The following is a 26983-nucleotide window of genomic DNA, read 5'->3' on the forward strand; positions in this document are numbered from 1 at the left end:
GGTATGATATTCAGATTGCACTTATAGGTCTCTCCCCCACTATAGAGGTCACCCAAATTGACCAGGGATTCTGTCCCCAAACTGCATAGTATAGAGGTCCTTCAAATTGATATGGGGTTCTGTCCCCAAACTGCATAGTATGACATTCAGATTGCATTGATAGGCCTCTCTCCCACTATACGGGTCTCCCATATCTAGCAGGGATACGACTCCCAAATCGTATTACATGATATTCAGATCGCATGGATAGGCCTCCCCCCCACTAAACAGGTCTCCCAAATGATTAGTGGTTACTATACAGGTCCCCCGCAGTTCATCAGGGCTTCTGTCCCCAAGTTGTATTGCATGATGTTCGGATTACATGGATGGGCCTCTCTCCCACTATACAGGTCTCCCAACATTATTAGGGGCTATATTCCAAAATTGTATTGTGTGACATTTAGATTGCATTGATAGGCCTCTCTCCCACTATACAGGTCTCCCGAACTTATCAGGGGTTCTGTCCCCAAGTTGTATTGTATGATACTCAGATTGCATTAATAGGCCTCTCTCCCACTATACAAGTCTCCAAAATGTGTCAGGGGTTCCACTCCCAAATTGTATTGTATGATATTCAGATCGCAGTGAAAGGCCCCTCACCCAGTAGACAGGCCTGCCAAATTTAACAGGGGTTCTAGTTCCCAAACTGTACTGTATCAGATTCAGACTGCATTGATAGGCCTCTCTCCCACTATACAGGTCTCCCAAACTTGGCGGGGGCTCTGTCCCCAAAATTGCATTGTGTGACGTTCGGACTGCATTGGTGGGTCTCTCTCCCACTATACAGATCCCCCCCACCCCCCAAGTTCATCATGGGTTTGGTCCCCAGGTTGTACCGTGTGGTGTTCCTTCCTTCCGCTGATCCTCATAAGCCCTCCTACAATGAAGATACAGCCTTCTCTGATCCTCATCCAGCCCCAATCAACGCTAACAACGATGCACCGCAACCAAACAACCACAAACCAAAACAAGGAACAACCAACAAGCAAAACCACACCAAAAAGATCCACTGCAACCTCATCAATGCAAGATCAATGTCCAAACATGCCACCGAGATATACGATCTGCTCCGGGACGGAGGGATCGACATCCTATTTGTAACAGAAACTTGACTAGACGACAACTACAAGATCACCCTCAACAACTGCCTGCCTGAATAATTCAAATGCGTCCAATCAACCAGAAAAACAAAGAGAGGGGGAGGACTGGCGATCATTCAAAAGGAACACCTGGATATCAAACTTGAAGAGCCACTAATCATCGATAAATGCGAATCCTTAATCATACGTCTAGCAGTAACACCCAAAATAAACTTGAAATTCGTACTAATATATAGACCACCAACGTATGATGCAACCTTCGTAGACTCCTTCACAGAAGCAATCACTGTCCTAGTCATCAAACACAATCACCTGATAGTCCTAGGAGACTTCAACATCTGGTTTGAAGGAGAGCGCACGACCATACAAAAATCGTTAACCAGCCAACTTGCAGCAATGAACCTACAACAACTAGTCAAAGGAGCAACCGACTCTGCAGGGCATACACTTGACGCAATCTTCGCTAACAAACTACTCCTCACCAAGGCACCCCCAATTCAAATACCCTGGAGCGACCACCTCATCATCCTTCGTAATCAAAATGACTACGCTAACAAACAATCAACCAGACAAAACAACGAAAACCATGAAAAGAAATTGGAGAACCATCAAAAACTCCAACATGAATGAACTCTTGGAGCTAGACAAACCGCACCCAACACTCATGGAAGAAGATGACCTGGACAAAAAGGTAACCCTGCTGCATTCCTGGATTTTAACTACTATAGACAACATCGCCAAAGAAAAACCCTTTGCTTCTTCTAATAAATGGTCAATGGCAAAATGTTTCACCCCACTACTTAGCACCATGAAAAGAAAAAACTGAAGACTAGAACTTGATTGGAGAAAACAAAACGACGCGGCGAACAAACTGAAATTCCTACAACACTACCGGGCTTACAAAAAGGAAATACAAAAAGCAAAGAGGAAACACTATGACAACCGAATCTTCGAAGCACCAAAAACCCAAAAAGAGCTCTTCAAAATCATAAACTAAAGCAAAAACGCTCCGGGATGCAACAACACACCAACTCCGTCCACGAAACTCTGCAACGACCTTGCAGACCACTTCAAAAACAAAATCCCCAACATCCAACAAACCATACAAAGCAGACCGTCTGATCTGACCACGACCACAACCTACACCCGGGAAGAGCACCCAAACAAACTACAAAGCTTTCCAGAAATATCAGTGGAAACATTTGTCATACTGGTGAATAAAAGCAATAACTCGGGGTCCCCCGAAGACCCCTGCCCACCAGACATATACAAACTGATCCTCAAACAAGGAACGCCCATGGAATACCACAGGTATTCCTCAACCATTCCATCGCAACTGGGAAAGTGCCACAAGCTTTCAAAACTGCATACATCAGGCCACTACTCAGAGAGGTCCTCTACGTTTCCTGCTGTATCTTTAACTACAGACCCATCTCCAATATCCCGTATACAGCCAAGCTGCTCGAAACGTACATATACAAAACAACCCAAGAGTTTATAGAAGAGCAAGGCCTACTAGACCAGGCACAAGTTGGCTTCAGACCATTGAGAGGAAAGGAATCAGCTCTACTCTCAATATGGGACGATCTAAAAATCAACGCAGACTCGGACAACAGCACTGCCTTGATACTCCTAGACCTATCGGCAGCATTTGACACAGTGGACCATGACACTCATAACGAGATTAGAATGACTTTGAATAACAGACACCCCCCTACTATGGATCAAATCTTTCCTAACAAACAGAACGGAAACCGTATGGATGAAACCCTTCAAATCGAGCCCGAGAGATTCCACCTGTGGAGTACCACAAGGATCATCCTTCTCCCTGCTACTATTCAACATATACCTGTATCTACTGATCAGAATCATCAAAAGCCAGGGCCTCACCTGCTACAACTACGCTGATACACAAATCTTCAAAATACAACACAGCCCGGAAAGAAACGCAACGCTAGAAAACTGCCTCCGCAATGTATTCTTCTGGACGAACTCCAACTCCCTCAAAATCAACCCAGGCAAAACTGAAATAATGATTGTCACAAAAAATGGAGGAGAAAACCCAATTCATCCCTTGGCCAAGGGAACTCGGGAAAAAAACCCCAGCACCCTCACAGATTGTAAAAATACCTGGGGGTTCTGATGGACAGTAATCTCACACTAGAGCCACAAGTACACTCCTCAAGAAATGCTTCTTCCTCCTGCGAGCGGCAAAGAGAATATTACCGTTTCTATCGTTCACCAACAAAACAACCACCATCATCGCCCTCGTCATGTCCAAAGTAGACTACGCCAATAGCCTATACCTAGGCATGCCTGAACGACTCCTAAAAAAACTACAACGCATTCAAAACGCAGCAGCCAGACTACTTCTGAAACTACCCCAAAGAGAACACACCACACCAGCGCTGAAAACACTACATTGGCTACCAATAAAACAACAAATAAAATTCAAAACAATGTGCATTACACACAGAGCAGTACACAACGAAGGCGCCGAGTTCCTAAGAGACAAATTGCACCTACATCAACCGACAAGAACGCTTAGATCAAGCATGGACATCCGCCTGGAACCGAAGCCCTACAACAAAAGAAAACTAGGAGGATCCTCCTTCTCTCACCTAGCCCCGAAAACCTGGAATGACCTTCCAAAGTACATACGTAACACAAGAAACCACCTATTATTCAGGAAATTACTCAAAACATGGCTCTTCACGTCATAACTAGGAAGACTGGCCGCAGGGGCACCGAGATAACTAAAAACATCAAAGAGCGTAGAGCGACCGCAATACACACTGATCAATGAATGGGAAAAGCAGAGGTAAATATACCACGGCATATCAAAGGACAAAACGGGAGGACGTCACAATACGACCAAAGATAGCAAACACAACAAACAAAGACTAGAACGAATCATCAAGGGGACCATGACCTTAACTATTACCTTCCCCAACAGCCCTAAGGACAAAACAGAGGGAAAGGAAGCACTGCACCATGGGCCCCAATGCAATGGGTGAGAAACAGAATGTTTCATCACTACACGGTCCACCAATACAAAGCAGGAAACAATGCAACACCACACAAACTACAACTAAACAACAGTCCCGAGGATGTTCACCCCACGGAAACCAAAGAACCAATCAGGACAGAAGGATACGAATGTCTGAATACACAAGCTCACCAAGACGAATACACTAGGACAACACATCAACACAACCCCGACCCTGAACCATTCAAAGCCTAAACCGACCAAGGTCACACTATCCACCTGGTCCCACACCGGAAGATCAGGTTCAGGCGCACCCACCAATCCAAACCGCACTCAATAGGATACCGTTGGATCAGCGCAACTCCACCAAAGCGAGTCGGCCCACGAGGAACCAGCAACATCCCAACCAACAGGTATACAACTCTAACGGAACCATAAGTACCTAAAATCAGGATACTGATCCCACTAACCCAACCCTCAATCCTCTGCATACTTAAACCCACACAAAACCACACAATCATCTCTCTCCCAGCAATCCACATGCACTTTACCACACGGCACCAACAACACAAACTTAACCAACAGCACTCAAGGCCTTTGCACCAAAACCAAGCACTCGGTGTACACCGAGCTGAAGCTGCCAACAGCACACCACTTCTCCCACTCTCCTTCTCCCCTCTTCCCGACTAACCCTACCCACCCTTCCTGTTTAGAGATCCGCCAGAGCGCCTGGGGACCAATTCCGTTGGTGACGGTGTGCTATAAAAGTACCGCTAACATAACATAACAAAGCAAACTCGCTCAACCTACGCATTACCAGTGCTGTTTCAAGCACCAAAGAACTATATTCCATCATCAGAGAAATCAAAACCCCCATCCCACCACCCAGCATAGGCACTGCAAGTAAAGCATGGTGTACCACCATCCAGGTTGCTTGGACCTCAAAAGTCATCACCCTTCAAAACAAAATTGCCGCTCAACAAAAGCTCCTTGCACCCACCGCAGAGATGACCCCACTACCAGATATAATCTCCACAGTTAATGTGCCGGAATTTCATTTTACCTCAGTGACCAATGACCAGGTTCTCAAAACAATAGCCACACTGAAACCATCCAACTGCAAAGGAGACAGCTTCCCCGCCAAACTAATCCAAGATTGTGCCCCCACCCTATCTCCAATCATCACTAAATTTGTGAATGCCTCATTCAGCACTAATTAAATCCCAGCCCCCATAAAAGAAGCATGGGTTACACCCAAACCCACGCTAGACCCCACCACACCCACCAACTACAGACCCATCACAACAGTCCCCTTCCTCCTGAAAATCAGACAGAATCGTCTATACTCAAGCACAAACCCACCTAGAAAACAACCACCTTCTAGGAGACATGCAATCAGGTTTCCGTCCCAAAAGCACTGAGACCGCCCTTATGGATTTAAAAAATCAGATGGACGCCATTAGGAACACAGGAAAATTGCTACTTGACTTTTCCGCAGCGTTCGACTTAGTGTACCATAACAAACTATGTTCAACAATAGCAAAAAACGTTCACTTCTCCAAGGAAGCCACCGCCTGGGTCAAATCCTTCCTCTCAGATCGCACCTCGAGAGTAGCGATAGGCGACGAAGCTGCAGACCCCATATCAGTCCCTCTAGGCATCCCCCAATGATCATGCCTCTCCCCCACACTCTACAATACGTATACAAAACTCCTCTGCAGCCCTCGATGCAATGGGAGTAATATACACCAACTTCGCGGACGACGCACACATTCTTATTCCAATCACAGGCAATCTTGAGTTGGACACCATATGTGTGAATAAAATCTATTACAACTGCCTTTGCCTCAATGGAGAAAAAACAGAAATACTACTAGTAGGCACCCCGACACACCCAAGTAAACTTCAGACACAATACACATCCATGGTCATTGATGGCACCCCAATCACCATATCGCATCAAGTCAAAACCTTAGGGGTATACCTCGACTCCAGCCTCACTATGGGTAAACACAACAGCTCCCTCGCCTCCTCCATGGTGTGCACAGCCAAACTGATTGCTTTGAGCAGACCCCTACTTACTCCTGAAAACTGCATCACCTTAGCCAGAGCCCTCATATTGACCACGGTAGACTATTGTAATATTCTGCTACTAGGCACCTCTAAGAAAAATATAAATAAAATGCAACCACTACAGAATAAAGCCCTCAGAGCTGCTTTAGGCATTAACAAGAGGGTACATATATCACAACATAGGTGAGAGGCACACTGGCTACCAGTACAAGCAAGAAGATTTCACAAAACCCTCACCATCACACACCAATGTATCAATGCCAACGCCCCGATCCATCTTAACCAAAGCCTCTCACGCAAAATCTCATCCCCAGATTCACTAACACTAGATCGGCAATTACAGCTTCCCCCATAGCAGCTCCCAGAATCTGGAACTCTTTGCCAACTGACATCTGTAATGAGACATCCTACCCGAAATTCAAGAAAATGTTAAAACGTGGCTAATCAACAAATACTAACACCACTCGAGTCTCTGTAACCTGCCTCCTCTCCCTCCCAGATTTGTAAACAAGGTCTGTAACTTACCCAAGCGACATTATGCAACAAATAATCTTATAAATCAGTTGTGAAACTAAGTTTGTGTATCTATGTTATGTAATTAAGTGTATATTTTATGTAACCTACGCCCTTGGGTTTGGGTGTAAAATCAAATGCAACAAATAAAAAAGTACCCTCAAAACTACTGTATCCTTAAAAAAGGTGGTGAGGTGGGTTAGAAGAAAGCCTGAAGCTCACTCACTCTGCAGGACGATGTAATTGCTGTTAGAAAGATGGTCTAAAGAGTTAGCATTCTGAGTGGACAAGAATGCAAGGGTTCAAAAGAAGCTCCCATTAAGCACTTTAACACCAAATTCAAATCCTGTAACGGTACAATAAAAAGGAAACTGAATCACTATAGGGATTTTGAAATCGGAACCCTGATCAGGCGAGCACTTAAAAATAGAAGGCGCTGCCAGGTACCCCTTAACCATGGAAACCTGACACCCTTGATGGGCCAGATGTTGTAATAATGACAACACAGATGGAGTGTTGCAAGTAAAATGATCAATATTCTTAGTTCTGCATCTGGTCTGTTTTCACAAGATGACCTCAGGTGCTGCTGCACCCCACAGTGCCTTTGAAGATGTTACGCTCTCAACTAAGTTATAAACGGCTGAGCCCGGAACACCCCCAAGGGAAACGGAAGTGGATAAAATGAACAGTTCAGATTCCAGGTCTTGACTCAGGAGTATATCTGCATGGGACGAGAAATAATTACTTGTTCGCTTATACATTCTAAATACCTTTTCCCCCTTACTTCATTCCCTGGTGGCTGACTAACTTTACCTGAATTTCCCTCTACTATATCCAGAGAAATCTTGCAGTTAGAACTTATTTCTTTTATTTATTTGTTTGCTTGTTAGGTGCTTATACATAAAGTAAATACTGTTTCAAAGCGCCCACAGGACAACAGGGAGGGGACAAGGGGATGTGAAACTATTAAACAATGAATACAATTAAATACATAAAGAAATATTAAATACAATGGGGGTGGGGGGTGGAGGGAGGACAAACCTACTATGCCTTGTGAGTGTTCAGAACATCCAAGTGCAGAAGGGATGGGGAATGGGATAGGTGCTGTGGTGCTCATGGGTAAACAAAAGGTGAAGTGCAATGTAAGGCAAGTGCGAGCTTCCAGGGAGGAGGGTGAGCCGAGGCAAGTGCTGAGGATAGACAAACTGGGGGCGATACAGTGTGGGAGGTCAGGGCCCCCAGGATGCATACGGGCCATGCACACCGAACAAGCAACTGTGAGATTAGCAGAAGAGAGTGGGGGGAAGGAGGAGGTAAAGAAGAATGGCTGGAGGAGCTTCTGGAATTTAAGAAAGTCCTACTCAAGACGAAGCAGCAGGCTGTTCCAAAGAAGGGAGCCAGCTGAGGAAATCAATCGACCTCCTGCCCTCTGTTTAGCGAAACACTTTACACACAAAGAGTTGGTGGCAGAGGATTGCATGAGTCTAAATAGGGACCATTTAGCAAGAGAGAGGTGCAGATGTGTGTTCCCCAGACAGCCTTGTGGATGATATAGAGGGATTTGAATTTAATCTGTGAAGCAACCAGGAACCAGTGAAGACTTTTTAGGGCAGGAGAGATGCAGTCCCTGGGCTAGAGGCCAAGGATAAGTCTCGCTGCTGTGAGAAACCTGAGTCGTTTCCCCCAGGTAATTCCCGGGGATCCTTTGTTCAGGTGGTTTGTCATGGGGTATTGTAAACAGAGTCCCATCATACCCCAGTACCTTTCTGTAAGGAAAAGGCGAACCCATCAGGGAAAACTAAGACCATCCCTAAATTCCAACATGAGATTTACCCCTCTATCCTCAAAACCCATTTTTCAACATACCCTATATTTAACCCTATTTTCCTGACAAAAATCCACAACATCTTTATCCTTTTTTGTAAAACACCACAATTACCATAATCCCATTCCCCTATTGAAATACTCAAGGACTGGGACAAAGAAGAGGCAGATGGGAGTCATGAGAAGAACAAGTTACTCTTACCTGGTAAAGTTCTTTCGATGGGATGGTCCGACGACATATTCCATATCTTTGACAGTAATCACCACAGCTGTGCTGCTTCGGAAAATCTTCGGTGTCTGCGTCCTGCGTCGATGACGTCGATACGACGCCCTCGAGGACCTCCTCCGACGGCCGACGTCACTGGATGTTATAAGTAGGATGCACGACGCTCGTAGCCTCAGTTGTAGTTTTTTCCCCAGAACGTGTGCGACCAGTCTTCTGCCAGTCTGACACACAAAGCCTTGCGGAAACGTAAGCTGCAATCGCATAAGAAATTCTGTAGCGGGGAAGGTAGTGAGGGAGCGATATGCAATACGTCGGACCATCCCATCGAAAGAACGTTACCAGGTAAGAGAGTAACTTGTTCTTCGAGGGGATTGGGTCCTCCGACGTATTCCATATCTATGACAGACTCCCAAAGCAGTACCAATGCAAGGAGGTGGGAAAAGAATTTAGAAAACAGAAATTTAGCATGCCCAATCAAATTGTGGAGTAAAGGACCGCCTTACCAAAGGCCAGATCCTGCCCGAGGATGGAATCGAGGGAATAGTGAAGTACAAAAGTATGTACTAAAGCCCAGGTGGCTGCATCACAGATGTTGCGAATAGGAACACCCCTCTGCAGGGCAGTAGAGGCAGCCATACCACTGGTAGAATGGGCCCGTAAGCCGACCGGTGGGTCCTTACCTGCCAAGCGGTAACACTCAGAGATAGCCAAAATAATCCAGCGAGACAAAGTCTGTTTCGTCACAGCCTGTCCCAAACGCTTTCCAGCGTAACCAATGAAGAGTTGATCGTCCACTCTGACCCGGGAGATGCGTGAAATATAAAAGCTTAACGCTCTCCTAGGATCAAGCCTATAGAGCCTCTCCTCTTCCTTACCAGGATGTGGAGGAGGATAAAATGCGGGAAGAACAACCTTCTGGCCTAAATGAAATTCCGACACCACCTTCGGAAGAAAAGAAGGACGAACTCCAAGGACAACCCTGTCCTTATGAAACACAGTGAAGTGTGGCTTAACTGAAAGTGCCTGTAAGTCACTCACTCTGCGAGCGGAAGTGACCGCAACTAAAAATACAGTTTTAAGAGTTAACAGTCTCAAAGGACATGAATGCAAAGGCTCAAACGGAGCACCCATCAGAAACTTGAGAACAAGGTTCAAATCCCAACCGGGCACCTGGAAAGGCGAGGGAGGGAACACATTAGTGAGCCCTTTCAGAAACTGAGAAATGAAAGGAATTTTAAAATGGGAACACTTCAGACGAGCACTTAAATATGGACAGCGCCGCCAGGTAACCTTTAATGGTACCCACTTGAAGGCCCCTGTGGGTCAAAGAAAGCAAAAAAGACAGAACCATGGGAATTTCACATGCAAAAGGATCCACATTCTTAACCCTGCACCAGTCGCAGAACTTTCTCCAACGGCAACAGTACAGGGACTTTGTTGCGGGCCTTCTGGCCGAAAGCAACACCTCCATCACGTCTTCAGGGAGGTCCCAATCCTTATACCTCAACCTTTCAGAAACCAAGCGTGAAGGCTGAAGGACCTGACCTCAGGATGGAGAACCTGACCCCCCTCCCGTGAGAGCAGATCGTCTCGGTAGGGAAGACGACGTGGAGGGCAGAAGGACAAGTTGAGAAGGTCCGGGTACCACGTCCTCCGGGCCCACGCCGGAGCAATGAGGATCATCCGGGAACCGAACCCCCGTAACCTCTGCAGTACTTGCCGATGACGGGGACTGGAGGAAATGCGTACAGCAGTGGTGACCACTCCACCACGAGTGTGTCTCCTAAGGCTCCGTGTGGAGGAAATTCCTGCGAGCAGAACCTCTTGCACTTACGGTTGACACTGGAGGCGAAGAGATCCACTTGCGGGGTCCCCCAAAGGGCGATGATCTCCAGGAAAATCTCCTGAGCCAAATCCCACACGTGAGAGATCGCGCTCTGCCTGCTCAGAGCGTCCGCCGTCTTGTTTTTGTCTCCTGCCAGATGAACTGCCGAGATCGAAACTTCCTGCTGGATTGCACAGAACCAGAGCTGCATCGCCTCCCTGCACAGAGCAAGTGACCCTGCCCCCCCCCTTTTTGTTGAAGTCGTGCATGGCCACTGTGTTGTCCGTCAAGATCAGGACATTCTTTCCTCGCACAGTCGGCAGAAAAGCCTTCAGGGCTAGCCTGACGGCCCTCAGCTCCAACAGATTGATATGGAGTCTGGACTCCTACAGAGACCAACGACCGCTGACTGTCAACTCGTTGGCATGAACTCCCCATCCCGTGCGGGATGCGTCCATCACGATCGTCACCTCCGACCAGGGCAGCCAAAATGGAGCCCCCCTCATCAGATTGCCTTCGTCGGCCCACCACAGAAGGTCCTGGATGACCGAAGAAGGCACCTGAACAGGGTCCGACATCCTGCCGGAGGACTGAGACCACTGGAGCTTGAGTGCCCATTGCAAAGATCTCATCCGCAACCTGGCCTCTGGCACCAGAAGAATGCAGGATGCCATGAGGTCGAGCAGTCTGAAGAACTCAAACGCTGGGAGAGTCTGGGCAAGTTGAAACTTGTGCACCATCTGCTGAATGTGATGAGCCCTCACCTGGGGAGGAACACACTGCCCCAGGGACGTGTCGAGCATTGCTCCGATGTACTGGAGCCTCCGAGTTGGTGTCAAATGGGACTTCTTTAAGTTGAGGGAGAAGCTCAGCTTGTGGAGGGAGTGGCAGGTGACTGACAGATGATCCAGGACTTGCTCGGGAGAGCGCGCCCTGATCAGCCAATCGTCCAGGTAGGGGTAGACGTGAATCCCCCCTTTCCTGAGGTGCGCTGCCACCACTACCATGAGCTTGGTGAAGACCCTCGGGCGGAGGTCAATCCGAACAGCAGGAGCCGAAACTGAAAGTGCGAGTCGCCAACCGCGAACCTCAGGTACTTCTTGTGCTTGGGATGAATCGGCACATGAAAATAAGCGTCCTTGAGGTCGAGAGACACCAACCAGTCCTGAAGTTGAAGGGCCTGGAGGACTTGAGAGAGAGTAACCATCTTGAACTTGTCCTTCCTGAGGAGTTTGTTCAAACCGCGCAAGTCCATGATGGGTCTCAATCCCCCGTCTTTCTTGGAAATCAAAAAATAAGGGGAATACATCCCTTGTTCCTCTCCGCTACAGGCACCAGTTCTATGGCGCCTTTCTCCAGCAGGGATTGAATTTCCTTTGCAAGGAGCGGATCTTGACTCTTCAAAGAGAGATTCCCAGGTGGATTACATTACATTACATTTGTTAAGCGCACTATTGACCCTTAGGGATAAAGGCTCTGACAAACAAAAAGACATAACACAAAGAGGGCATGCTTACAGATGAAAGATCATAAGACTCCTCAGCAGGTTATTCCACTAGCCCCTATTACGTTCCCAAGATCAGACAAATAAATATGTCTTCAGTTCCTTCTTGAAAGATGCAAGAGAGGAGTGACTCCTAAAACCTGAAGGAAGGATGTTCCAGAGCGAGAGGGCCCTCACCTCAAATGCTCCCTTTTCCGCCTTTGCTGTTTTACATCTTTTGTCTTGAGGGCTCTGCCGGAAAGGAAGACAGTAGCTGTGGGTTATGATCTCCAGAACCCACACATCTGAAGTAATGGCGCGCCACTCTGCAAGATGCTGCGCCTGCCTTCCCCCAACCGACGAACCATGGGACATGGCCTCATGACTGAGCTGAAGCGGCTGCGGCGTTGCCTGAGGGCAAAGAGGCAACAACCCGAGTGGCCTTGGCACCTCGAGTACCTTGTTTTCCACCTCTGGCACTCCTACGGTGGCCCCTTTGACTGGCAGAATCGCTTTACCAAAGAATGAGTAATAAGGAAAGGAACCTCCCCTCCATTGCTGTCCCCTGGGACGAAAAGGCAGAGGTTGCCGAACTGCAGCACCCAACGACTTCGCTGCAGCTTTTGAGGTCTGCAACCTCTCAAGGCTTTCGTCAGCCTTGCTGCCAAAAAGATGTTCCCTGTCAAAGGGCATATTGAGGAGCCGGGCCTGCACATCAGGAGCAAACCCCAACTTCCGCAACCACACAAACCTGTGTATCACGGTGCTCGCCGCCATGGACTGGCTGACGCAATCTGCCATGTCCAAACCCGACTGAATGGCCTCACACATGGTATCCTTGCCATCCTGAACCATGGCAAGGAAACCATCCCGTTCGTCCCCTTCGGGAATATGTTCAGCCGCCAAGGAAACACAGTTCCACAGAGAGTGCGTGAAACGTGACAAGGCACATATCGAGATGGCCGCCTGAAGCGCCATACCCCCTGCAGAAAACACTTTCTTCGCCCAGCTGTCAAAACGCTTGTCGTCCCTATCAGGAGGGATGGTAGGGTACACGCCTGCTTTGCCGGGGCCGTAGCCGCCTGCACCACCAAACTCTCCGGAGTGGGGTGCTTGGACAAGTAGCAGGGGGCACTACTGTCTGGGCGGTATTTTCACAGTAAAGACTTGCCCACTGCCGGGAAACTCTCCGGAGCACACAAGCCGCCGCCACCCTCCTCTGTAGAGCCATATGAAACAGCAGTACTGGGTCATTTGGTGGACCAATGTCGAGGATATCCGTAAGGTCACCCTGAACAAACTTCCCCGGGGGAGAAGACCATCTTAAGTGCTCGGTGACCCTTGACATAAGGCGCCGGTACAAAGAATAGGCATGAGTGCCAGGCTCAGGCCTACAAAATTCCACCTCCGGAGAGGTGTCCAGCCCACTAGCATCATGCAGTGACTGCCTCAAGTCCTCAAACTGGCTATGGCCCGAGAGAATCTCGTCTGGCACCGTGTCAGTCACCATGCCATCATCAGAGCCCACATCCACCTGTGGAATGAACTCCAGATGGCGGTAAGAAGGCACAGAATTTGAAGCAAAGCCATGCTTGACCTTGGCCAGAGCCTATCTAGGTGGTTCTCCCGAGCTACGGGGTACTTCCGTCGACACAGCCTCGAAAGGCGTCGAGGGAGTCGAGTGAAGCGGCGTCGACAGCATCGACGGCACCGACACAGTCCTCGAGGCCGGGGCCCCGAGCGTGTCCCTCAACGGCCGGGACATCGATGGCGTCGACGACTTCTTCGAAGGCAAGCCCTCGAAAGAGTTTGTCGACGCCATGCGGGCATGCCGAGAACAATTCCCCTTGTCCCGCGAATCGTGACGACCACCCGAGCCCGAAGGCGTGTGAGCGGTGTCTCTCGGCTTATCACGACCGACCCCCACTCCGAGGCGCGGACGGACCAGTGCCCTGTGATTCGAGAATCGCCAACATTTTCTTCCCGGAGGAAGCCCATTCCTCCGGTGTCGCATGTTTGGTGGGGTTAGCGACCCGCCGATGGGGAAGAAGACCGATGACGGTGCTTCCGGGAGTGCCTCGAAGAGGCAGAGGAGTGGCGAGACCCACTGGACTTCCGACAACGACGCAGAGAGTCGGCGCTCGAGTCGTCCGTCGAAAGCCCAGCAGACCTCGACTTCCGGGGCTTGGACACCTTACCTATCGGTAACAACTTCTTGCGCTCCCGCAAGGCTTTCGACGTGAGTATCAGGGCTAACGTTTTGCTCAATGGATTTAGCAAAAGGTTCAGCAATATCTTCCTCTTCACTTAAGTACAAGAGTTCCCCCGATCTCCCCTCCTCCTCCTCCTCCTCCTCCTCACCTGATGAGGTTGAATAGTCCAATTTCTTCCTTCGGGTGTGTCGAGCGTTGGGCTTCTTTTTCTTGAATGGATAGGGTCTGCCTCGAAAGGAAGCAACCGTGAACTCTAGACCAAGAGATCCACAGTGTCTCCCCTCCGTGACAGCCAGATGTTGCAAGGGGAAAACGCCTTAGCTCAAAAAAAACCTTGGTGCGGAGATGAGTAGACGCCGGAGAAGCTGTCAGAAGACTTGGCGGAGGTCTCAGGTGTGTTTGCAGATTGAAGAAGCGGGTGTAGGAAAAATCCACTGGAATAAGAGGCCCCGAATCATCGCTCCTGGAGGATGACTGATAGAAGATCCAAGGAGTGAAACACAGCGAGAACATGAGTTCCAAAATGGAAAGGCAGACGGGGAGGAAGCAATGAGATATGCTCAGGCAGACAAAGGGAGGCAAGAAACAAGGGAAGGGAGATAGAGAGCAAGGGAGTAAAGAGGGTGAGCACAATAGCTGGAGTAGCGGGCGGAGTTTACTAGAAAACCGCTGGGAAGGTAGCAAACGAGCGCACGCAACGGAGGAAATATGCAGTTGCAACACGCCGAGGCGCTGACAGACGAATGGTAAATACTATCGGCGGCAGCCATGTTGCAAAAAAGAAACTAGACCGTCAAAACACGTAGAAAGAAAAACGTGGCAGCACAGTCTAATGGTTTCCGAGTTTCCATCTCCTCCACACAGGCCAGTCGCCAGCGGCTGTGACAGTAAGCGACTGGAAGTCGACAGTCATCCATGTCATGGGCCTCCCCGAGGCACCAGAGGCAGGTGTCGTGCGAGTCTGTAACCGACATCTTGGACCCACAGTCCCTGCACTTCTTAAAGCCCAGACGCGGTGTGGAAGATGAGGTAGACATCTTCACGAAGAAATACTTCACTAACAGGTTTTAAGAACCGAGAAATAACAAACTCCAAAGAGTCGAACCGCCCCGAGATTCCCGAAGCAAACACGTTTGGGGAAAAAACGGAATTGAGGCTACGGGCGTCGTGCGTCCTACTTATAACATCCAGTGACGTCGGCCGTCGTAGGAGGTCCTCTAGGGCGGTGTATCGACGTCATCGACGCAGGACGCTGAAGATTTTCAGAAGCAGTACAGCTGTGGTAATTACTGTCATTGATATGGAATACGCCCGAGGACCCAATCCCCCTCGAATTACCCATATGAATCAATGGGCAATGGATTCCTATGGGCAGTCCCCATGTTGTCCCGATAAGGAGGTCGGGCAGAGTCAGGCAGGAAGGGACAACTACTCACACCTGACTCCAATCAACTCTAGCTGGGAGTATAAAAGCAGCAGCCAGAAACAGCATTTGGAGCGAGCTGGCTATGCTGGAAGGTGCAGAGAAGCCAGAGGAAGACCAAGTGAGCTGCAGAGACCCTGGGAGACCTGGAGGAGAAGGAAACCGCCCAGACACTGTACCTTTGAACACAGGGGAGGCTGCAGTGTGGCGAGGGAACTGTACCTCCAGGAGGCAAAACCTGCAGCAGCTGAGGTCTCCTTGCAGTGCCACACCAGAGCTCCTTCCCTGGGCCAAGCAGGCAAGCCCAGATCTCTGAGGGACAGGCAGTGAGACCCTTACCTCAATACAGATTCCCCATTGAAACTCCTGCAGCTCGCAAAGCCATGGAATGCCGTTTTGGGGAGCTATGAAGTGGGAGCAAAATATGGCAAAAGCATTCTGGGACTGGAAGTCCAAAACTGGTTCTTTGTGAAAACAGAGTGGTCCAAGCCCGGCTAAGGGAGACCTTTGTGTAAACCATTAAGGAAGGGTTTGAACCCGACGGAGGGAGAACCCCAAGAACATTTGGGGAGCAGTCGGTAACACAGAGTGCAGAAAAAGAAGCCTTGAGAGACCAGAGAAGAATGTGAAGCCAAATGCAGGCTCAGAGCGAGAGAGAGGCTGTGGCATGGCAAGGGAGACATATCTCCAGGCAGCTGGTGAGTTGAGAGAACTTGTGCAAGGCTGAGCTGTGTTGAACAAAGGTTGCCAGCAGCGATCCAGATAAAAGTGGAACATTGGGGAAAGACAGGAAAAAAGACCCCCTTTTCTACATGATAGCAGTATGGTCCGGCACCACGTGAGTGCTCAGTCGAAAGATCTTGACAAGGAAGGTATACTGCAAATATAACTTTTGAGATTGGATAGAAAGATGGAAGTGGTCCTGCGAGGGTTCAAGAAAAATCCCTATCACAACTGAAAGTCTTGGATCCCAAGAAGTTCCCAAGAGAATGAAAGATAGGCTTGCGCCCGGTCGAGGGGAGCATGCAACAGTGACAAACATATAGTATTGGAGTTAATCAAGTCAAAGGCCATTATGATAAGTGAAAGGAAGGTCTGAGCCCGAACGAGGGGGGCCTATGGTGTTTTTGAAAGCGAAGGGAGTCCTAGACTGGCTGAGGGAGACCCTGGGGTGGATGATCCACCCGATGTGTGATACAAGCAAAAGGTAGAGAACATTAAGTTGTTAGATCTTTTTGTTGAACAAGACTTTCTTCAAGCGATACTGTGCTACTAATAGACTGTCTTAGACGGTCCTGCCATGGCTTAGAGACTGCTTCCTCGTGCTAAAAGAAGCCAGAATGTGCTATACAGTCTTAGTGCTTTACCTTATCCCGTGCTGAAAACATGGTGAAGGGAACTTTGCTGTACCATCCTGACCTATAATTTTGGACACTGTTCCTTTTTGCATTTCATGCCCCTTTCACATTTTGTTGTATTTAGAGGTAAGGATTTGCAATAGGTGTATAAGTATAGGCCCTTTGAGAAGACAGCACTAGGACTGTGTTATTATTTGATAGTCATAGCTTGCTCCCATCTGTAGATTTAGAATTAGATAAGCATTTTTCAAATCCTTTTTAAGTCAATAAACACCCTTGAACTGTGATCACTTGCGCCGGTCGTCTCACTGTTGATACCATGGTTTCCTCACACTGCCCTAATGTGGATTAGCTGGAGAGGTTGCAGAGTGGAAGAAGGAAGATTCAGGAGGAGGCTATTGCAATAGTCCAGTCTAGAGAGAACCAGGGCCGGGCCCGGGCAACATTGAGCTTCTGGGAGAAGGTGAGAAAAGGTAGAATTCCTTTCAGAATGAAGAGCTGAAAGTGGGACTTCTTGGCAATGTCCTGAGTGTGAGGGAGGAAGGAGAGAGATGAGTCGAAGATGACTCCAAGGTTTCTGGCTTCAGACGAGAGGGGGCAGGGGAGAGCCCATGGAGGAAGGCCACCGTGAAGGGAAGAAGTTGTGATCAGGAGTCCCAATGGGAAGGATCTCCGTTTTGCTGACATTGAGGCAGAGATCATTGGAAGTGCATCAGGCATTGATGGCAGAAAGGCAGTCACGGATGATGAAGGTTGAAGAGGGTCAGTGGGAAGTTTGAAGAAGAGGCGTGCGTCATCAGCATAATACTGGAAGTTGGGAGATATGAGGAGTGCAAGCTGAGTGAGGTAGATGTTAAAGACCAAAGGCGAGAGGATAGCGCCCTGGGGGACACCACATTTGGAGAAGGAAGTAGAAGAGGGGAAAGTGCCCAGGTTGACTCGAGAGGAGCGGTCAGTAAGGAAGGAGATCAGCCTGTCCATTTCCTTCTCCGAGATACCAAGGGTGTTGTGGAGCATTTGCATGGAGGATGGAGTGATTGACATTGTCAAGCAGAGGAGAGATCAAGAAGGATGAGGACAGCTGGAGAGTTGGAATCCAGGGATGCGAGCAATTCTTAACAGGTGATGAGAAGAGCAGGTTCCTGGTCTCTGGATGTATTGTTAAAAATGTTCCTTGTTGTCTAGATCACTCCTAAAAGTTAAGGTTTCCAAAAGTTGGTTTATTTGCTTCCATCAGCCTTCAACAGTAGTTTAAGTCTTTGTTGCTCACATATGCTTCTGCATAACTCTGCTTCAGTTCCTGAATCCCTGCTTTTGTTTTCAAGAATTAATGAGTAACTATTTACAAATATTAAGTTCTTGTTGCAAATACCGCGCTAACCTCACATCCAGAAACATTTTGTCATAGGTTAGAAAACGAAGTGAATTTGTTTTACTGCTAGCTTGCAGTAACCGAGGAAGCCCTCCAGATGGCACTGTCGCCACGCAAGTCAATGTCACAACATTTGCTTTCTCTCATGCTGCCTGGAAAATGTAACTCCTGCTGATTTCAATTATGTAAATACCTCAAATAAGATAGCAAGATCAAATAAGAACTTAGCTGCTGCATTCTGCTGCTGAAGTTGCTTTTTTCTTCACTGCTCTCCTGATTCACTCGCATCATTCTTCCAGGAAATACAAAAAGCCAAACATGCTGCTGGGGTTTCTAGTCTTTGTTATCACTGTAACCAATCAGCATGTTGGTTATTGTTAGGTAGCATTATCATTTTAGTGACTAATTCCTCCCACCTTAGAGACCCCCAGCTCTTTTTCTGAACTTTGGGACTTTGTACTTTTAATCATATGTGTTTTCTGTGTTTAATTCTGGAGTCTGACAAACTCCATAGGCATCTTTTTACATTGTGACACAGAGCACCACAGGGAGGACTTTCAGATTTCCCAAGGGTTTAAATACCTTCTCTTGGATGAACTAATGTTTCCAAGAGCAGTGAAGTGAAAATGACTTTACTTACATTTGGAAATTCTAGACCTAGAACACACTATCTTACAATAGGGTGCTGGAGGGGTTACTTAGTATCCCCTTTGTCTAGTTTCTCATGTAACATTTTTATAATACCCTTTCTACAACTAATGGCTGGTGGCAGTGGTTTACTTTTTCCTACCATTTTGTGTTTCTACCGCGGACTGCAATTGAAGCTGCAGTAAAGAACCCATGAGTGTCCATTTTGTCAAAATGGCCTGGTCGTCTTTTTTCGCCATTTCTTGGTGGAAAGGTCCTTCTTGAGATTTACTCTGCGTGCCAAACCAGGTTTGGTCCCTTTGTACGTTTTGTCTTTGGCAGGATTCCCTGGTGAAGCCCGCCTCTGGCTCCAGCACGTCTGTTAGGGCAGGAAGCGAGGTAGCTTCCCGAAACTCCCTGTGCTTAGTCTCCTTGGTTACAGGAATACACCCAAAGGTATATGGCTGGCTGTCCTTAGAGGACAGCCAGCCATATACCTTTTGTGTCACTCACACAGAAGGGTGGCTGTCAGCTAGGCTGTGAATGAATGGAAGAAACCTGCATAAAAGGCAAGGTCTTTTAGACAGAAGGCAGAGTCGACCACTGGACGAAAGAACCAAAGAAGAACTTGGAAGAGATGCTTGCTGCAACTCCTGGACCGTTGGGTTTGCCCGGTGAAGCCCTGTTGCAGTGCTGAAGATCCGAATTCGCCTCGACTAGAGAAGACCTGCAAAGGACGACTTCTCCCCTTGGGTTGGTGGGACCAATCAACCCCAAAACGAACTCTGCAGGAACCGAATGTCAGGGAGAGGAACACCATAATCTAGTACATCGCTTTTAAGTCAGACCCGAGCTCCAGGAAGATCCTCCGGACTCCCTCAAAGGATGACTAACCAAGCCTGAGTCACCTCAACAGAGTGCTGGACCCCAGAAGCAAGGAAAGCCCACAAGGTACCCCAGAACCGCAGTGGTGCTATTCGCGAGAAGCTGAAACCGCGATGTGCTGCTGATCTGAAAATTGCCAATTGCTGCCGCCGACCTTCAAACCGTAGTGCAGGAGTCCCCAGAAGTCCTCCCTCTTGTCTCCACGACTGGAACAAAAAGGATCTGCCATATTACAACAGGAACAGAAGCCAGCTAGAACCAATTTCTTCAGACCTAAGGTACTGTAAACTAAGGGGTACTTATCTCTTGCTGTGTAGTTTGCTTGCTTTGAGTTGAGACTTGCATTTACTACCTTTTGTAGAGTTGCTTGCATCTCTGCCTTTCACAAGTCTCCCAGCGTGTGGCCCAACAGTGACTTCTTTTTCAACAAAAGCTCTCTAATATTCTGCAAGACTTTTTAATTACCTTCAAGAACTGCAGCTCCCCTATACTTTGCACAATTGACATTGGCTGTCCTGGCTCCCTGACTCTTCTAACCTCGGACTGAGTGTTTTGATCTGTCCCTCCAAAAAGTCATACATACCTACTTTTATAGCTGGGAAAGGGTTACTCTACATTGCATTGGGGGAGGGGGGGTTCAAAAGTGCTTACCTGTTTGAGAAACTTGTTAACCATTGTTTCTTCCTCTAACCATTTACTTTTGCCACCAAGCTCAGTATTGCTCTAAATGTACCAGTGATATATCAATGTCCACAGTGTCCTAGTTATTGAAGTCACCTCAGGGTGTAGGATGTGTGTGTGCCATCCCAAAAGGGTATCTGATTTATTGAAACTGAGAGTGTGTATTTTTGAAGTATATTAAAGTGTTACATATTTGCTCACTTCTAAAGAAGGCTTATTCAAACTGTTTAATAAATAATTTGAATCAGGAAACCTTAAGTGTAAGTGTTATTTGGATACTTGTCACTGTGAAACTATGTTACAACCCTAAAGCTCACATTGACCCCTCTTGAAATGAGCCTGGTTGCTCAGTCACTCTACCAACTTGTGTAGTACATGCTTATTCCAAAGGTTTGGTTAACTATTGCCAAGAGGACAAGGCTGGTGCAGTCTCCCACAGGGTACTGCCTAAAATCCTGCATAACGTTATCTTCCTCCATCTTGGCTTGGAAAGCTTCCCTACTCTGAGCACAAGAGTTAAGGCCTAAACCAAGGTCAGAATAAATACTGAGAAATAATAATAAGAAGACCCAAACATAAACAGGTAAGACTTATACCCTTCTGCCCTTGGGCCTGACAGTACCCCCTCTCCATGGCTCTGTCCCAGGGCCAGGCTTACTTGGAAATCTCATGTGAAATCTAGCAACCAATAGCGGAGCAGACTCCCAAGAACGTTCCTCTGGACCAAAACCCTTCCAGTCAATTAAGTATTGAAGCCTTCCTCTCAGTTTCTTAAAGTCCAAAATAGCCCCCACCCCATATTCCTCAGAATTATTCTCAACCTGAACTGAAGGAGGAATGGGACCCAGTCTCGATCCTTCTTGCAATCGCTTTAATAAAATCACATGAAACATTGGATGCACCTTCATGCTAAAGGGTATCTTCAACCTAACCGCCGCCGGATTAATCACCGTCTCAACCTCGAAAGGGCCAACAAACCGGGGACTATATTTGTTTCTTCCTTTGATTCTCCGATCTTTCATAGATAACCATACCCAATCTCCCATCATATACTTTGGACAGGGCCTACACTTCCCATCAGCAACTCGCCTGTAGTTTTCTTTACTGTTTTGTAAACTTTCAACTGCTCTGGCAAGGTTTGACCTTGTATCCCCCACCCCCATCTTTTCTCCACTGCTGGACTCTCAGACTTCCTCCTGACCCCTTCCCTCAGAAAACGTGGATGAAACTACTACAGAAGAATGGGGACACAGAAGTTGAATACTTAGCTGAATTGTTGTATGCAAATTCAGCCAGCCAAATTAAATCCACCCAACTATCTCCGGCCTATAGATAACACCTTAAGTATTTCTCCAATTCTTGATTCACCCATTCCACCTGCCCATTAGTTTCTGGATGGTATCCTGAGGTCAGCCTAACTTCAACCCCCAGCTCCTTACAAAAATACCGCGAATACTTAGAGAGAAACTGCACACCCCTGTCTGAAATAACCTGACTGGGCAGCCCATGCAAACGCACCACCTCATGAAGGAAACAATGTGCAAGACTGAGCCGTCACTTCACCTTTAATAGGATTAAAATGCCCCTCGTTGGGGAGGACATCCACTACCACCAAAACAGTCAAACAGCCTTGATCCTTGGGAATGTCAACAATAAAATCCAAAAATGGAGTATGCCAAGGTTGTGGAGGAATATGAAGAGGTTCCAGCAATCCATATATTTTCCCCACTTGACTCTTAAATCATTTGCAAAATAGTTTGGTATCCTAAAACGACAAACCATCTTTCAGTCTTTCGAGCCGGATCGAAACGTTTCCGCTTTTCCATCTCTAACCTGCTCATGCTTTACTGAATTTCTTCTCGCAACCCTTCTTCATGTGATGTTTCTCCCAAAACAAAACATTCGGGAGGAATCAGGGATTGATTTTCCTGGCCTGTTTCTGATTCTCCTCCGTGGAACTGCCGGGACAGAGCATTCGCCTTGCCGCTCAAGCTTCCAGGCTTGAATGTAATCACAAAGTCGTAATCAGCGAAGAAAAGCGACCAGCTGAGCTGTCTTGGCATAAGAGTAGCAGATTTCAAAAAGATCAGTTTTCGATGATCCGTCAAGACAGTTACTTTGTTGTGCGTCTTACTCCCATTAAGTAGTGTTGCCATTCCACAAAAGCTGCCTTGATTGCCAGAAATCCACGCTCCATTATGGCGCAATTTCTTTCTGCCAGGGAGAATTTCTTTGAGAAAAAGGCAACAGGATGAAGCTGCCAAGTTACCTCATGTTTCTGGGACAGTACTGCTCCCATGGCCAAATCCGAGGCATCGGCTTCAACAAAAAATGGTTTAGAATAATCAGGATGCAGAAGAATCGGGCCAGATGTGAAGCAAACCTTTAACAGCTGAAAGGCTTCTTCTGTTTCTGAATCCCAAGAAAAATTAACTTCCTTTTTAAAGGAGCCGTGTAACAGAAGTTATTATGCACGGAAATCCTCCGATAAACCTCTGATAAAAATTTGCGAAGCTGAGAAAACTTTGCACTTCCTTCACCTTGATCGCCAATGGCCAGTCCCGAACTGCAAGTACCTTCCTCTAACCCATTGCTAAACCTTTTGGAGAAATCAGAAAACCCAGAAACTGTATAGATTCTGAGTGAAATTGGCTCTTTTCCATTTTGACATGATTCTCTCAACTTCTGGAGGACGCGCCCGACATGATCTAGATGCTGTTCCTGGCTCTGAGAAAAGATCAAAATGTCACCAATATAGACAACCACAAACATGTAGAGAAACTCTAAGAGCCTAGTTTATGAAATAGTGAAACGTTGCAAGGGCAAGCATAGCCGAGACCAAAGGGCATGACCTGATAAACCGAACCTAGTCCTGAAAGCAGTCTTCCATTCATCCCCCTCTCGAACTCGGGCCAAATGATAGGCTCCTCGCAGATCCAATTTAGAAAAAAATGGTGGCTCCCTTAATTTGATCCAACATTTCCAAGATGAGAGGAAGAGGATACCTATTCTTTATTGTGACATTATTCACCACTCGAAAATCTATACAGGTCCTTAAATACTGATAATGATAAAGACCGAAACATACAAAGGTAAGACTTCTACTCTTCTGCCCTTGGGCCTGGACCTGACACTGCACAAGCTGCAAAACCTGTTCCAAAGGCAATGGTGCAGAGACTTTGTTGCTGGCCTTCTGGCCGAAAGCAACACCTCCATTACATCTTCCAGAAGGTCCCAATCTTTGTATCCTACCCTTTCAGAAAGCAGGCGTGAGTACCGATTTCCGGAAGGAGGAGATCCCCCTCTTGCGAGAGCAAGTTTGCTTTTTGGGGAAGACTAATTGGAGGGCAGCTGGCCATCTCTAGAAGGTCCGGGTACCACGTTCTCCTGGGCCAATCCGGTGCAAACAGGATCATGGCTTTCCTGAACTTCCTCAACCTCCTGATGACATGGGACTAGTGGGAACGTGTACAGGAGTGGAAATTCCCAGTACACCATGAATGTGTGCCCTAGAACTCCTCTCTGAAGAAATGCCCTGGAGTAGAATAGGTTGCACTTCCCGTTGACACTGGACACAAACAGAACAACCTGAGGGGTTCCGCAAAGGACGAAGATCTACAGAAGAACTTACTGAGCTAACTCCCACTCATGGGATACAGTGCTCGGCCTGCTAAGAGCGTCCGCCGCTATGTTTTCTTCTCCAGCTAGGTGAACTGCCAGCAGAGAAATTCCTTCTCGGAGGGCCAAAACCCAGAGCTGCATTGCCTCTCTGCACAGTGGCAGTGACCCCTACACTCTTGTTGAGGTAATACATGGCCACTGTATTGTCTGTCATTATCAGGTAGTCTTCCCCCATACAGAAGGCAGAAAAGCCATCAGCGCTAGTCTGACCGCACTCTGCTCTAAAAGATTTATGTGAAGTTTGGGTAGGCTGGCGTATCACTGTTCCCAGAGACATAGCTGCTGCCTTGGACGCCTGTAATTATTCCAGGCTCTCAGTGGCCTTGGAGCCGGAAAAGCTGGGAGCCATCAAAAAGGCATATCTAAAAAAGTCTTAATTGGATGTCCTGTGCAAAACCAGACTTCCTCAGCCATACAAATCTCCTGGCGCCCCCATTGCTCCGCTTACAGAATCTGCAGTCTCTAGTCCAGACTGGAGAGACTGGCACATGGCATCCTTGCAATCTTATTCCAGTTTTAGAAAACCCTCTCTCCTCCCTTTCGGGGATATGCTCCACTGCAATAGCCATTACATCCCACAAGACGTGTGTGTACTTGGCCAGAGCACACTTCACATTAATGGCCTTCAGGGCCATGCTGCCTGAGGAAAACACCTTCTTCCCTAAGGTGTCAAACCTTTTATTGTCCCTATCCGGGGTGATAGTAGGGTAGGCTGCAGCCATAGAAGTAGAAGTGGCTGCCTGAACCACTAAGCTTCCAGGAGAGGGGTGTTTAAACAGAAAACTCAGATCTGTTGTGGCAGGTCTGTACTTTCTGGCCAGATCCTTGCCAGTGTAGTTTCTGGTTTTACGAGTTCTAGAACACTCCGATTCTCAACGCTGTGTGGAAGGATAACACAGGCTCCTTTGGGGGCCCTCTATCTAGGATGTCTGTAAAATCATAGTTTTCCAAGATTACCACTGGCTTTCCCCAACCTAGATATTCAGTAACTTTACCCATCATTGATCTATATGAAGGGACTGCATGACTCGCGGAGTCTGGAGTGGCAAAATCTGTCTCTGGCGAGGAGTCCAAGCCACTAGCATCCATCAGAGTGTCTACAAGATTTTGCATCCTGGATGCCTCTGAGAACAAATCATCAGGCACATTAGGGGTGCCAAACTCCAGGCCAAAAGGCACACCTCTCTCTTCCTCCTCACAAATCGACCACATGGTTTTAAATCCCATGGTTTTAAAGAAGTCAGCCTTAGGTAAAGTATTATAAGTATTTGATAAATCGATCAAAGGGCTTCGAAGATTTCGAGGACGTCGAGGGTGTTGACTGCTTCAATGGCTTTGAAGGCCACGTTGGCTTAGATGGACCAGGTGCCTGCTCCTTTAAAAGGAATCAAGGGAGAAGACCTTGGCTTCAACTTGTGTAGAGATGAAACCTCCTTCGACGGATGTCAGGGAGACTTACTGCCCGGACTCTTCGACATGCGAATAGTTATCTCAGAAGACACCCTGCCGGCCTTAGCAGACGCGGTCGGTCTGAAGTTTGCCCATCTCTTAGAAGAATATGTTGAAGATAACTGCGAACAATGGCGTTGTTTGTCTTTTTGTGCGTTGAGGTCAAATGACGAGACCTGGATCTTGAGCGCTTTGAATGTTTGGAGTGCTTTTTCCACAGGGTAAACCTCCCTGGACTCGTCCGACTACCTCCTTTTGGAAGGGGTAGTTGAAGGAGATTTTTAAAGTGGCCTACCTGCGGCGAGCTTCTGCTTCCTTTTTCTCAAGGCATTCAGTCATCGACTGACCAGAGCTGCAGTCGTCGACTTTAAGGTCCACACCCAAGCACCAAGGCAATCCCGATGTGGGTCCGTAATGGACATTTCAGCACCACAATCGGAGCACCGTTTGAAACCGGTCTTCGGTATAGCCATTTCCAAATAACTTTGGAACACAAATACACAGTGAGAAAATCGCAGAGGCAGTGAACCGTGCAAAGCGTGCTGAGCATGTGGAAAAACAGTCCTGAGTCAACGGGCACAGCGGAAGCTTCTTATACCAGCATCGATGTTGCGGCCAAGGACAGGACGGAGGCCGTTGAGGGCCATGAGTCGACGACGCACGGCGCCTGATGCAACAATAGATGTTCCAAAGCTGCAAGCAGACTTATGAATATATAAAGATGACCAATACATGGGAAAACACTCCATTTGAAATTATATTATATACGTGGAGGTGTCTGGAGTAACCGATCCTCAATGACTGGCTAGCATTGCATGTATGCTCATTAGCTATGCCATTGAAAGGGCAATCGCTCGACAGAAGGCCTGGGAAAAGATGTTCAATCAGCGAACCCAGGCGACCAACCATGATACGTGATGTTTGCACTGGTATGAATTAACTCCAGAGGACTTCTTGGGATGATGTATTCTCTGTGCTGGCCTGCAAGGTCTTCATGATCTGAAACTGTACTGTAATGCTATTTTAAATCTGATGCGTTTACTGTTCAGCTGATTTTTCAACTAAAGTTTTAAAGCACCAAAGTTTCAAAACTGCAATCTTTTGCTGCACCCTTTGATCTGAGCTGAACTGGACTGCAGGCTAACCTACCTAAAGTCTGCATGTAACTGAACTGCACAAATCCGTAAACTTAAAAACAGTTCATACAAACTATTTTAGGTAG

The 26983-nt window shown here is 47.6% G+C and overlaps 1 protein-coding gene across 4 annotated transcripts in view; it reads right to left on the reverse strand.

Moving 5' to 3' along the window:
* Positions 1–26983, reverse strand: part of LOC138453040 (uridine-cytidine kinase-like 1) — a 446519-nt gene that overhangs the window by 40580 nt on the left and 378956 nt on the right. The window lies entirely within an intron of this gene.

This window comes from Ambystoma mexicanum, chromosome 4p (assembly GCF_040938575.1).
Source record: "Ambystoma mexicanum isolate Mex_15411 chromosome 4p, UKY_AmexF1_1, whole genome shotgun sequence".
NCBI lineage: Eukaryota > Metazoa > Chordata > Amphibia > Caudata > Ambystomatidae > Ambystoma > Ambystoma mexicanum.